The following is a 13,925-nucleotide window of genomic DNA, read 5'->3' as shown; positions in this document are numbered from 1 at the left end:
GTATTATTTCCTATCTTCCATATCCAGATACTACATACTATTTCCATCAAGAAGTTACTTAATGTAAATGTCTGGTTATTAGAATAGAAGGCTCCAAAATTCTTTCAACTGAGATTTTTAAGAATTAAACTAACCCGTACCTTAACACAAGAGCATCATTATGCTGGAACCTGAGAAAATGGGCTAAATAGAAATTCTGTCACTTAACATTCTTCCAGATCTAAACACAACAAAAGAAATTTGAAACTGAATTAATATTTTTAATGAAAAAACATGAAGTAAAACACATTCGATATAATTCTCTTTGAGAAACATGAGCTATATCATTTCAGTGTAGGCTTTAAAATGGCAGTTTGTAGGAATATAAATAAAGGGTAGAGGAAATACACAAAATTAAAAATAAGGAACTTGGTTTGTTTTTAATACCCTCAAAAACCATTAGTTTGGTAATAAAGTATAGAATCATGAAGCTATCTGAGGAATATTATTGGGGGGGGCACAGGCTGGAAATGAAAAAGTCCTGAGGACTGTCCAGTTCTGTTTTCTGGACTTCTTTTTCCTGAGACTCAGAAAATCAGGAGAATATCATAACTTACCTTGGTAGAGGAGGTAGGAGGAGTTGCTAGATTTTATGTTTTGTTTGTTTTGGCTTGGCTTGTCCTGTCAGAAGCATCTTGAGTAAGGTGTTTCATCTGAGATAGTATCCAACCAAGAATTAAAATTGCTTCATTCATTTATTCAATCATCCATCCATCCATCCATCCATTCATTCAACAGAATGTCTATTTGAGGAAATGGAATTAAACTGAGTTGCACAAGATGGGAAGCAAGAGCAAAAGCATTCCAGAAAAAGGAAATATTGTCTGCATAGGACTTATAGGCATAAAAATTTTGAGGAGGAAAAGATCAATTTGACTAAATGACAAAGTCTGAAATAGAAAATTGGCATGCAATGTGGTTAGGAGCATAAGCAGAACCCCTTGCGTGTAAGGCCTTGAAAGCCTTCCCAAGAAGTTTGAATAATTTTTTTTAGAGCTATTCAAAAAGGTTAGTGATGAGGGGCTAACAACTGATACATATTTTAAGTTTAGTTTTTTCTCTGTGTAATGGATGGAATACAGCAGTGGTTCCCAATGGAGAGTGACTTTGTCCTTGAGGGGCATTTGGCAATGTCTACCGACGCTGTAGTTTATATAATTGGGAGGAAGGGTGGGGGGTTGCTGTTAGCATCAGTGGGATGAGTCCAGGAATGCTGCTAAACAGTCTGTACAATGCACAGGGCAGCACCTCCCTCCCCTGCCCCAAACCACAACAAAGTATTATTCTGCCCAAGATGTCCATAGTGCTGAGTTGGGAAACCTTAGATTCAAGGAGGCAACCAAGGACTCAGGAAAATTAGTGACTATTTCAGTGATCTAGGTAAGAAATAATGACGCTTAAAATGTTGGTAGTGAAATGGAGATAATTGGATAGATTCCAGATGTATTTAGAGAGAAAGTGATGAAACTAGCCTTCTACCATTGGTAACAGCAGATTGGATCATTCACACCATTACTGAAGACTGCTAATACAGGTGAGCTGCATGTTTTGTTTGAACCTCTAGAGATAACCAAGCAGCCAACAAATAAGTGTGAAATTAATGGGCTAAGATCAAAAGAAGATGGAAATCCAGAGCTGTGAGCCCAATACTTGAGGTTATTTTTGCCCTATATTTTCCCATCCAAGAGTGGAGGTCCAGAGACTGAGTTTTTGTTTTTGTTTTAACATCCTTAAAAAGCTTAGGGAATAAAACTGAGAGTCTGAAGTTTGGCAAGAGTGGGAGCTCTGCTGAGCCATCTCCACCGCAGCCTGGGACCCTGAAGAGCTGCATTATTAGAGTGAGGTGACTTGGAAACAAATCGGCCCTTGCACAGATGGCACCAGCTACCAGTCATCTGGGAGACCCAGAAAAATTTCAGGCATGGAAATTGGATTAGAATGATCTTTAATTGCTAATGTACAGGTGCCCAAGTCAAAAGAATATTCTCTCTAGAGAAAGAAAATGTCCTTCACACTTTTTTTTACAAATACTGTTTCAAGCCCAGTGTAAAATCAGGTCAGATTAGATACATGAGAATACAAAACCAGCAGATGTAAAAGCCAAACAGAAATAGACTAACCAACACTCCCAACCCTGGCATTTTCAATCACAAACTATTAATCAACTATGAAATTCCGTCTTAATAATTTCAAATAGCGAGTCAAGAACTCTTTAAAAGTGACAAAACAGGCTTGAGAAGAAACTAAATAGAAATTCAGTAATTTAAAACTACAACATCAAAATTAAGAATTCAATGAACAGTTGATGGAGCTGAAGGGATAATTGCTGAACTAGAAGGAAATAACCGTAATAAAGCAGGGAAAGACAAAAGGGTGGAAACGGCAGAAGAGAGCACAAGTGACATAGAGTAGACGGGGAGAGGTTTAATGTATTCTTAGCTACTGTCGGGAGAACAGGAAAGAGATAATAAGTAGAAGCAACGTTTAAAGAGACAATAACTAGAAATTTTCAAATTGGATGAAAGATGTCAATCCACAGATTCAAAAAACTCAACTATGTTTAAGAGGATAAATGAAAATACTTCACAGCTAAACACATCACCAAAGACAAAATGAAAGTCTGAATTCAAGGAGGGATGCCATTCACTGGGGTGGAGAAAACTGGGGAAGGATCAATGAAATGTAAGAATCTAATCCTTCCAGGATGATACAGCTGGATAATCCTAAATTTTTTTGCTAAATTAGCAGCATCACCAAATAATACAAAAAAATTTTTATTGAACTAAAAGGCTGCCCCAAGTGAGACTGCATGTACCTTCTAAGTGCTCTCCTAACACATTACCACTTACCACACATTATTACAGTCATTCTTTGCTTGCTATAGACTAAGCACTTTGAAAGTAAGAAGTAATATCTCATTTATGATCCTCAGAACCATGACTGGCAAAGAGAAGAGTCCCAATACATTTTCTTTATGTCCCTTCTATCACTTACAAATAGTATTTTAGTTTCTAGGAACAAAATCCTAAAATATGAGTAACTTGAACAAGACCCATGTTTATTTTTATCTCATGTAAAGTTTAAAGCAGGCAGACTCAGGCTAGTAAAACAGCTACTACTTCCACAAATTTACCAGGCTCACTCTACCTTTCTTTTTCTACGCTTAAGGTCAATTCATGACTACAAGATGGTCACTGCAGCTCCAGCCATCACGTCTGCAATCTGGGCATGAAAAACAAAGAAGAGCAAACAGAGTGTTCTTGTCCACTAAATGAGTCTCCTCTAAAGAGCTTTTCTGGAAACACCGTGTTTGGAACTTTTACTGCCCTACCAGAGTCCTGTCCTCTGCAATTTCCTGTCTCTGCTCCCCTCTGTTCCCCTAGTTTGGGACCTGTCCTGCATCTCTCCCTAACCATAGAAGACTGGTAAAGTCACTTCCTCTATGAAGGAAAACATATTTCTAGATTTTTAAGGAAGAAAATAGAATGTGTTTTCTCAGAAAGAATGTTATCAGTGGTGATTACATTGTATAGTATGTTTATGTTAAGTTGATAACTATTAAATGGTTTTCTCTGACCTAAATGTAGACCTCAAACACCATTTATAACTTGCTTAAATTAGGAAAGTTCCTTCTGATTACGTATACTTGCCCTAGAAGCAAATTTCTGAAACACAAGCATTTGTTAGGAAGTGTTCACCTCGTTAGGTATGCTAGAAATCTGGCAGTGCGCAAGGTAGTGGCCAACACTCTTTTGAATACTTGTTCATATTTTACTTTCCCCCCTGTGCTTTATTATTTTTCTTGCTATTCTCTGATGGGAATGTTCTTGGGGTTTTTTGTTTATTTTGTTTTGTTTTTAGCCAAGGACATAATTGTGTCCCTCCTATAATCTCAAACATTATTTTTTTATCTTGAGACACAATAGGAAATGATTTTCTGGTGTCTTGAGTGTGGCACTGATCCAAACTTAGGTTTCATATCAAAGAACTCAGCTAGTAGTTGAAATGACACCTGCAACATTTTGCATATTTCATCTAGTAAAGCCAGAAACAACCTGTTAGCCTTTGAAATTAACCTACATATTCTGAATAGTTCTGTCTTGAAGTCATGATGAATGAGTATTAGTTTACTTGTGATAATGTCCTGGAAAATTTTAGGAATTATTTGAGATATATTGCTAATCCTAGATGTTATCAAGTGACCTCACATAGAATCTTCTGGATTCATTGTGCTATGATTATGTCTCATTATCAGCTAGTAAAATCTTTGGTTTCATGTTTGATAGTGAAGTGAGCACAGATGTTTAACATCTAAGTGCTTTTAGAGCTTTCCATCTTCTTCTCCACTCCAGTAAGAGATGGATGTACAATAGAGCTTATGGTTCTTAAACCTCAGAGCCTCGCCTTTTCTAATGCCCTGAGGGAAAAGCCTGACTACTCTTCAAAATTTGTAATTATATATTCTTTTTGGAAACAGAGATTAAACATGTCCCATACAATGTGTCAATTTCCTAACTTTTCCCCTCCCAACTCCCATTATATCTTTGTTAGTTTTCTTTCTGAAATTTCCTTCAACTCCCAGCTCATCAAAGGGATGGTTCAAAGGAAACCAGGCCCCTGAATCAGATGAGCTGGGGACATTGGAATTCCATCTAGCAAAAAGTGAAAAATAAGTAAAGTGTTACCCTCATGAACACTTTCTTTACAATGGGAACCACAAACTCACATTATTCCCAGAGTCCAGGCAGTGACAATGAATGTAAAAGGATAGGGGAGGACCAGGACAACCACAAGGGCTCATCCCTGGGTTGAAGGGAGCAACTGGTACTCATAGCCAGCCAACTGTGGCATGAAGTTGAGTTCACTATAGCCAGATCTTCTTTATTTTTTAAGAGAGACTGAAAATATATTTTTTGCCAATTAAACATGAACTTTTTTTATTTTTAAAGGTACATTGAGAAAACTTTAATACATCTCTGAGTAAAGCAAATCATAACCAAGAGCTGTATTGAACCCCTGGGCTGCCAGTTTATAACATTTGTTTTATAGAAAATATGTATAACTTGAAAATTTTACAGCCAAGTTCTGTTCAAGAAATCTGGTCTTTCTTTTCCCAAAATCAAAATCAAGAGAAAGAAAAGGATACAGCTACCCCAAGCAGTCTCTGTCCAAGCTCTTATAGGTGGTAATTATTTATTGTAATAAAAAAATCAGTTTTTTAGCGCCAAGCACATCACTGGTGCTGCTATGTAAAAGAGAGATGAGGCCAAGGAAGCACAGGAGGCCAACAAATAAAGAACTAAGTGGGATACTGTGATGATACAACAGCTAACAGATACTGAGCACTTGCTGTGTGCCAGGCACTATGTTTTCATCACTCAGACAAGCAGTCAACAGCCTGTGTTAGGGCAGGCACTGTTCTGTGTACTGGAATATAACAATGATGGAGTAGGACCCTGCCTTGTACAAACTTAGAGTCCAGTAGAGGGAGATAGAAAATAAACTTGTGTGTGTGTATGTGTGTGTGTGGGAGAGAGAGAGACAGAGAGAGATGATTTCACGTGCTCTGTAATCAAGTAGAGACTGACTACTGTAGGGGAGATAAGTGTTCAAAAGTGGTCCAGGAAGACCTCTCTAAGGAAATGGCTTTGAATAAAGACGTGACTTAGGAGAAGAAGGTAGTCAGGAAGCAAAATTTATGTAGTGAGTTCCAGGTGCAAAGAACAAATGCTAATGGTTCTGAGATGGTTACAAGTTTGGTATATTGGAGGGGTGGAAATTAGGCCAGGGTGAATGGAGCCAGGGAAGTGAAAGAAGTGAGCTCAGAGAGGAGGCAGGACCACTCCGGCCTCTAGACCGTGATCTGAGAGTTGGCGACTCATCCACCCTGTACGAGGAAGTCACTGGGTATTTTAAGCAGGGCCTGGTATGTTTGACGTAAGCATGAAGGTCGCTCTGTCTGGTCACAGGAGGATGATGTACTGATATGAAGGTTGAGCTGATAAAGGACTGGACTAGACAGATTGCGGCAGTGCTGACGGTGAGACACGGCAGGTTGTTTAATCTATTTCTTTTTAATGGACTAGGTATGTGGTCTGAAGGCAAGACCCAAAACAAAGATGATATCTTAATTTGGAAATGGCAGGAGCTGCCAGGCTACCACCTCCATGACCTTTACCCTTTGCACTCACCGTCAACCACCTCCTACACGCCAGCGCCACTCCCAAGCCCCACAACCCTCTGCCGGAGCTGCAGCAAGTAACTGAGAGTCACTACAGTGTTTCTCTGTACCAACCAGTTTGGAAGAATTTTAATATTTTAGCAACCGATACAGACATGCCAGGTCATACCAGCCAAATATTAATCTTAGACTAAGAAGTTTGAAATCTAACCTGTTAGCCAAAAAAACCCAAAAAACCTCAGTGACAATTTCTGTCTGGGAGAAGGACATGATCCAAGTGGAGTTCCCAGAAGGCGGAATGGGCAGTGTCTGCAGGACGAGTTAGAGAACGGAGGGAGAACCTGGAGGCAGGGAGATGGATGGAACTGATTGTTCCAGAAGAAGCACTCGATCAGGTAAGAACACAAAAATTCCCCGAAGGATTTTGCTGTGAAAGTCAGACCTTGCCTCGATAGGCGGAAGATAATATAATCCCTTCCCCCTTTAAATTGATTTGCCAGAGCTTTGTTTTGTTGTTCAGGGTACCAAGGGAACATATTGCTGTCACCAACAAGCCCTACAGATTAAATGATAAAATTGCTATCCCTGCTTCCTCTTTCTGGAAGGAATGACCTTTCTAAGTCTGTGGTATGGAGAGGGCTGGATTAGGAGTTCCTGAGGTAAGCTGGTTTTTCCAAAGACAGGATCTATCTTTGAAACTTTGACACGTAGGTTAAACTGGGGAGAGGGAGAAATCACACCTGAAGAGCATGCAAAGGTCCTTGAAAATCGCCTTAATATACGTATCTTTGCTTCTTCCTGTCCTAATAGAACAATTGCAGCAAAGAGGAACGGGAAAAAGGAGGATGAAATAGTGACAGTTGAACAATTGGTGAATGTAGGTGACTATATGTATAATTGTTGTGCTGTTTTAAAACTTTTCTGTAGAATTGAAATACAGGGGTATCTCAATACTCATCGTGAATTCATTCCAGAACTCACGACAAGTGCCTAAATCAATGAGTACCAAGTGATGAAGCATTTTCTCTTGCAGGGCGGTGTGGTGATTTACACAAGTTCTTGCTGCTGCAATGAGTCTGAGTCCCAAGCAAGAAACAAGTTCTGAAACATTTTTTTCTCATCAAAAAGCAATGAGTACAAGATTTGACAAGTTCTGAAGCCAATGATTACTGGGGTATTACTGTATTTAAAAATAAGACATAGAGGGAAATAATTTGCTAGTTTGCTAATTGTTCTTTCAGGGAACAAGCTGACATTTGGGTTTTAGTAGTGATAATTTTAATGTGTTACTTAATTTTCACTCTTGGAGAGGTCTCTCTGCAGTTTAAATGATGAAATGGAGCCCATATATGTATCTAAATCAAAGGACCGAGGTCTTAAGTATTTCCTCTATTCTTATTATTTTAATTTCCTTCATTACTATTATATAAACAAGGGACCTTGGTATGACTGTAGAGTTTCCTGGGAGAGAAAGCTAACTATGCTTCTCTTTGCCATTTAATTGCTATTCAGGTTGACACCCAAAGTACTCAAACAAATCAATAGATATTTTGCATTATCTATTTATGATTTGTTTGTTTGGGTCCACAATAATTCTGGAAGTATCTGCTGTGTCAAACAAATCTGGTACATTTAAGAATGTCAGAGAACACTTTAAACTCTACTTTTCAGCCCCTTACTTCAGAATGGGGGAAAGAAGGGGAGGGGCAAATGAAGGACCGTGAACACAGGACCCCTGGGCGTGGACAACTTGGGGCATTGACTGTGGGAGTGGGGGCGACGGGATAGGGGAGAACAATGGGGAAAAAGACCAGACAACAGTAACTGAGCAACAATAAAAAAAGAAAACATAGAAATGAACTATCTCAAACTATTTCAAGAGTTAAGAAATAAAAATTTTTCAAATTAATAAATTAACTTTGTTGTTTGGAAAAATACAATCAGGAAGTTAAAAATGTTCAAATCCTCATAGCTTCTGTTAACTGGAATGAATCCCAGGGCAATGCCAATTATTGTTAGAATCCAGAAATCATATTGTTGCTTTGTGCTTTGTTCACATCTTAAAATAGTAGGTTAAGCCACATAAAATTAACATTTTGTAGATAAAAACAGTTAAAGTAACTATTGACAATTTCATATGGTTCTTCCTATGAAAATCAACATATCTCTTACAATGTTGACAAAAGATAAAAATACGGTTCATATTATCTAATATATATTGTTTCCTTCCTGATGGAATCTCATAGCTTACAGAGACATGAAGACTTACAGCGTATAGAATCTTAGAACATATATCCAAATTAGCTGCTAAAATAAATATTAATTCTCATATAAATTTACAAGTGGGAGCGTTCAGCGTGTAGCACCCAACGTGTGATATTTTGTTTCATCTCTAGTCAGGCAGCGATGGAGGAAAAGCACTATTGACTAAGGTTAGCTGGCAGGTGTTGCATATCCAGTGCATACTCTACAAATTTTGTACATGCTACATGTTGTTTGGACCCCTTGGCCATGGATTCCCATGATTATCACCGTCTACGCGTGTCACCTCCTCGCCAGTCAGATGCAAACCCCACTGGGGAGGGTGGAAGTTCACGAAGTCTCGCTAGTCTGCTGGGCAGCCTGCATCTTCCCAATTCATTTTTTGCTTGAATTACAGCTTCCGATAACCTCTGACAGGTGAAAAATCACTCATAGAATTCTCCTACTCCTTCTTTTTAACAAGTGGATATTTTCAATTTAACATGTATCATACTTAAATGCCAAATCCCGAGCGTACCACATGATGCAATAGAGCATAGATTATCCTAACTGCTCCGCTAAGTGCTATTAAAAAAAGTCTGTGAATAATTCTCATAATTTGGCCCACTTACAACATGGGAATATTTTTTCCTTGACACAGAAAATGTATTTTTTCCTCAAATGATTAGTGTTCCCCTTGGCCATTTCTCATTAATATCTTTAATATTGTAGTTCTGAGAACTACAGTTTTCCTAGAAACAGAAAGTTACATGGATTTTTTTTTAAACCATACTCTCTTCACAGAAAGTACAATATTGGAGCTTTAGTACAACATAACTGCTTTTTCTATTACCGCATCAGCGTTGTGCTGGCAAAAATGAAGGAGCGACGGAGATCTGGGATTCTTCGCTTATTGAATTCACATAACAGTTTTCTTTTCCAGGTGCTTGGAAAGTTCACTATTCGGTCAATAAAGATTTTTTTTTGTTTTCTGGCATAAAACCCACATACTTCCTCATGTTATGTAAGTATCCCAATAGTAAAAACAAGCAGAGGAGAAAAGACATTGGAATTTAGACACGCAAAAATTCAACTCGGGGGGGGGGGGAGATGAGAAGCAGAAAAATCGCACGAGGGAGGCAACAGACGCTCAGGTCACGATAAGGAGGCTTCTGCAGAAACCCTCCCGGCTGCCCGTGCTCAGGCTTCACGCCGGCAGGCAGCGCGGTATGGCAGCGGACACCCTGGTTGCGGGTGTCCCTCCCCCGGGGTCCAAATTCTACTTACACTTGAGCCACCTTAAGCCAGTCGTTTGCCCTCTGTGCTCCAGTTTACTTGTCAACAAAATGGGTGTACGAATAGCATGTATAGGATTGGTCAAGAGGATTAAATGTAACACTCCAAGTAAAACACTTAGATCCTGATCCTAACTGCCAACCAATGTTAACTATAAATGCCGTAGCTCTATCTTAGTAATTTCTTTTCTAGCCTTCACAGCAGGATCCTTCAAAACATACGCACGAAATCAAAATCCTGGGCAATAGTCTTGAAAAAGAACTCTAAAGCATTATATGGATTAGGCCCTGGCTGGTGTGGCGGCTCAGCTGGCTGGAGTGTCGTCCCATACCCAGAAAGGTCGTGGGTTCTACTCCCTGTCAGTACACATATCAATATCCAGATTGCAGATGCTATTTGCAGTCCCAGAGCACATGATCACCAGTCCGGGCGTGTGCAGGAGGTAACCAATCAATGCTTCTCTCAATCATTGCTTCTCTCTCGCATTGATGTTTTTCTCTCCCTTCCTCTCTCTCTGGAAGCAATGAAAAAATGTACTTGGGTGTGGATTTATAAAAAAAGAACTATATGGGTTCAGATGAATTCAAACAAATAAACTAATTGAATCAAATGACTGAACAGCTATTGTATCTTCATTAGATGGGCCTGCAGAGGTGTAATGTGCTGTGGTGGAAAGACAGCAAACTTATAACCAGGTAGGGCTAGCTTTACGTGTGTGACCTTGAGCAACTCATTCACTCTGCCCAAGGCTCAGTTTTCCGACTTCTACAATAGGGACAACGGCACCTCCATTGTAAGATGGCTGTGAAATAAGCAATAATGAGGCAGGTGCTAGGCACCCCTTAGGCTCTTAATAAATGGCAACTCTCCCATTGTTCTTTTTTAAAAAAAATATTTTATTGTTGTTCAAGTACAGTTGTCTACATTTTCCCTCCACCACTACCCTACACCCCAGCCATCCCTGCCTTCTTCCCCTTATTCCACCCTTCCCTTGGTTTTGTCCTGTGTCCTATATAGTTGTTCCTGAACACCTTTCCCCCCTTTCCCCCCATTATCCCCTCCTCCCTCCCCTCTGGTTACTGTCAGATTGTTCTTAACTTCAATGGCAGGGAGTTACTGGATACAGAAAGACCAAAATATCAGACACTTTAACACATGACAGATGCAATTCAACAAACCTTCACACTGGCTTCGAGATCCAACTTAGAATGCTTTTGACATAAAGTAATATTTTTAATTTACTTAAAGTTTATTTTGGTCATCCTGCATTCTCTCTTATTGTCTCAGACATTTAAACTTTACAAATCTAAGAAATTTGAAACTCTTAAACAAGATTTAAAAAATCCACCCCAACCTATGTTCTCCTTTACTACTGCTTAGCTTATTCAGCCTTTACTATGCATCCTACTCTCGGGCCTTGTGGCAGACCTGAACCGAGTACCTCGGTACTTGGGTGAGCTTAGACACCATAATATTAAAATACAAAAGCAACAATTGAATTTCAGAGATATGAAATACATTACCTATAAAGCTAGTTAAATGTAGTGCTAATATTATTAACTATAATTTTTGTGCCAAATTCTAAGCACTTTACATATATGTGTTATTAATTCTCAAACTGTCCCCTGAGTCAAATATGATCCTAATTGTTACTTTATAGATGAGAAAACTGAGATTTGGGGCTCTGACAGTCCAATTAGCGGCCACTAGACACATGTTGTTATGTAAATTAATTTAAATAAAATTTAATGTTCTGTTCCTCAGTTGCACTGACTGGGATTTCAAGAGCTCAGTAGTGTTTACTGAACTGTTCACCTCAAATGATAGAACATAAGACATCATTACAGAATGTTCTGGTAGACATTGCTGCCTTTAAGTCTATGTAATCACCTAAGTTAGTACAGCTAACAGATGGGAAGACCAGGACTCAAATCCAGGTGACAGGACTGCTAAATGTGCCCTCCTAAGACTTCAGGCCAAAGCTGGAACCAAGACTTCCCAATATTCACATCAAAGTTTTCTCCATTGCCCACTATTTCTTCTTAAGAATATCATTACCGCCCTGGCTGGAATAGCTCAGTGGATTGAGCGCGGGCTGCGAACCAAAGTGTCACAGGTTCGATTCCCAGTCAGGGTACATGCCTGAGTTGCAGGCCACGGCCCCCAGCAACCACACATTGATATTTCTCTCTCTCTCTTTCTCCCTCCCTTCCCTCTCTAAAAATAAATAAATAAATAAGATCTTAAAAAAAAGAAAAAAATTTAAAAAAAGGAATATTATTACCTTGGTGAATTGTTGGGTTGGCCAAAAGGTTCATTACAATTTTTCCATAAAATAAAAGACACATTTTTTTCATTTTCACCAATAACTTTATTGATTTGGATATTGTGAGTATGTTGGCTATTTCCTGCTATTGGCTTCTAGAGGGTAGAGGCCAGGGGTGCTGCTCAATATCTTCCAATGCATAAGACAGCCCCCCAGCAAAGAATTATTTGGCCAAAATGTCAGTAGTACCAAGAAACTTCACAAACCACTTTTGACATGTTTGATCAGTACAGCACTTTCTCCATGCACTGTACAAATATTTTTTTGTGTTTCAGTTGCGTTTTTACCTACCTTGAAATAATAAAGCATAACACAGCAAGAAATATTATGTTTCTTCTTCCATCTTCAATATTAAAATGGCTGCACATAAGTTCACTTATTTTGATATTTTTTTAAAATGCAGGCTGGTAGGACAGCTGTTACAGTTCAGTCTAATGAAGTTGTTTGGGATGAAGTTAAAGACAACTAAGTGCTCACTACTAGAGCCATAGTACCAGAAAAAATCTAATGGACTTTCTGGCCAACCCATGCTTCACGGTGACATAGCATTGGTAGCTTATGAAACCAGAATTTTCCAAACCTCTGGCATTTATGCATCCCTTTATGATTATTCATACACCTGCACACAGACTCTATTTGTATTTATTTAATTTTTGACATTTACTCACATTTTTATTTGAATCTACCTATTAAAATTATATTACCATGGTGAATGGTTTATCTTTATTACTTGCCTTCTATTTATAAAAATAAATACAGTGGAATCAAAATATTTTACTATATTCCATCCCATACTGAGACACTCCCATTTAAATATAGGGAGGTATTCGTGGCCGAACTGAGCGGCCAGTGGCCTGCAGAACAACGTGCCCGGGTTTTACTGTGACTTCTGTGATACAGACCTCACCCAGGACTCTCCATCTGCGAGGAAGACACACTGCAGTGGGAGGACACACAAAGAGTGTGAACAGCCACTCTCAGAAACGGATGGAAGAGCAGGCTCAGAGTCTGACTGACAAAACAACCGCAGCATTTCAGCAAGGGATGCTACCTCCTACTCCGTTCTCTGCCCCTCCTCCTGCAGGGGCAACGATTCCACCTCTCTCTGGTATGATGCCAGTGCCCCATATGGAGGCCCTTCCCATGATGCCAATGATGGGTCCTCCTCCTGGGATGATGCCAGGGGGACCTGCTCCTGGAATGAGGCCACCTGTGGGAGGGCACATGCCAATGATGCCTGGGCCCTCAGTGATGAGACCTCCTGCCCGTCCCATGGTGGTGCCCACTCGGCCAGGAATGACTGGATCAGACAGATAAGGAGAGAGGGGATCCTCTTTCTATCAGTTTTATGTTACTCATTCTACTTCCCCAGGAGAGTGTGGTGTTGTGACTCTGGGTGTTTTCTAACAGCGTGGCAAGGAAAACTCACTCCCTCCTCCTATGAAAGAGAAAATAGTTTCGGAAGGGAATAGTGGGACAAAAAAATTTTCATTTGTATTGTGAAATGTGCAAATAAAATTGTAAATTCTGTTAGCTAAAAATGTGTTCCCTTTTTCCTCCCTTCTGTATTTGTTTATTATAAAGGAGATGAACTATTTCGGTTGTGTTTCTCTAGCTTATTCTCTCTTCGGCATGTCTTTGCATGACATTCTTTTTCCTTAGCTATAGAGCAGGTCCCTTTGGGCACCCTGTCTTTATTTAGTAAATTCTTGTGCAAGGCTTTGGTAAATACAACACTTGCGAAGCTTTTGTTAAGCAAAAGAATAAACTGCACAGTTGGTAAAAACAAACAAACAAATAAATAAATATATAAAGGGAGGTTTTTGTCATATAGGGTTAAAT

At 39.3% G+C, this 13,925-nt stretch overlaps 1 pseudogene; it reads left to right on the top strand.

Moving 5' to 3' along the window:
• Positions 1-6,025: 6,025 nt before the first annotated feature.
• On the top strand, positions 6,026-13,400 carry LOC123809920 (annotated as a pseudogene).
• The last annotated feature ends 525 nt before the right edge of the window (positions 13,401-13,925 follow it).

Source organism: Phyllostomus hastatus, unplaced genomic scaffold (assembly GCF_019186645.2).
Source record: "Phyllostomus hastatus isolate PE091 unplaced genomic scaffold, TTU_PhHast_1.1 phas_scaffold_585, whole genome shotgun sequence".
NCBI classification, from domain to species: domain Eukaryota; kingdom Metazoa; phylum Chordata; class Mammalia; order Chiroptera; family Phyllostomidae; genus Phyllostomus; species Phyllostomus hastatus.
This window is presented reverse-complemented; position numbering and strand designations above follow the sequence as displayed.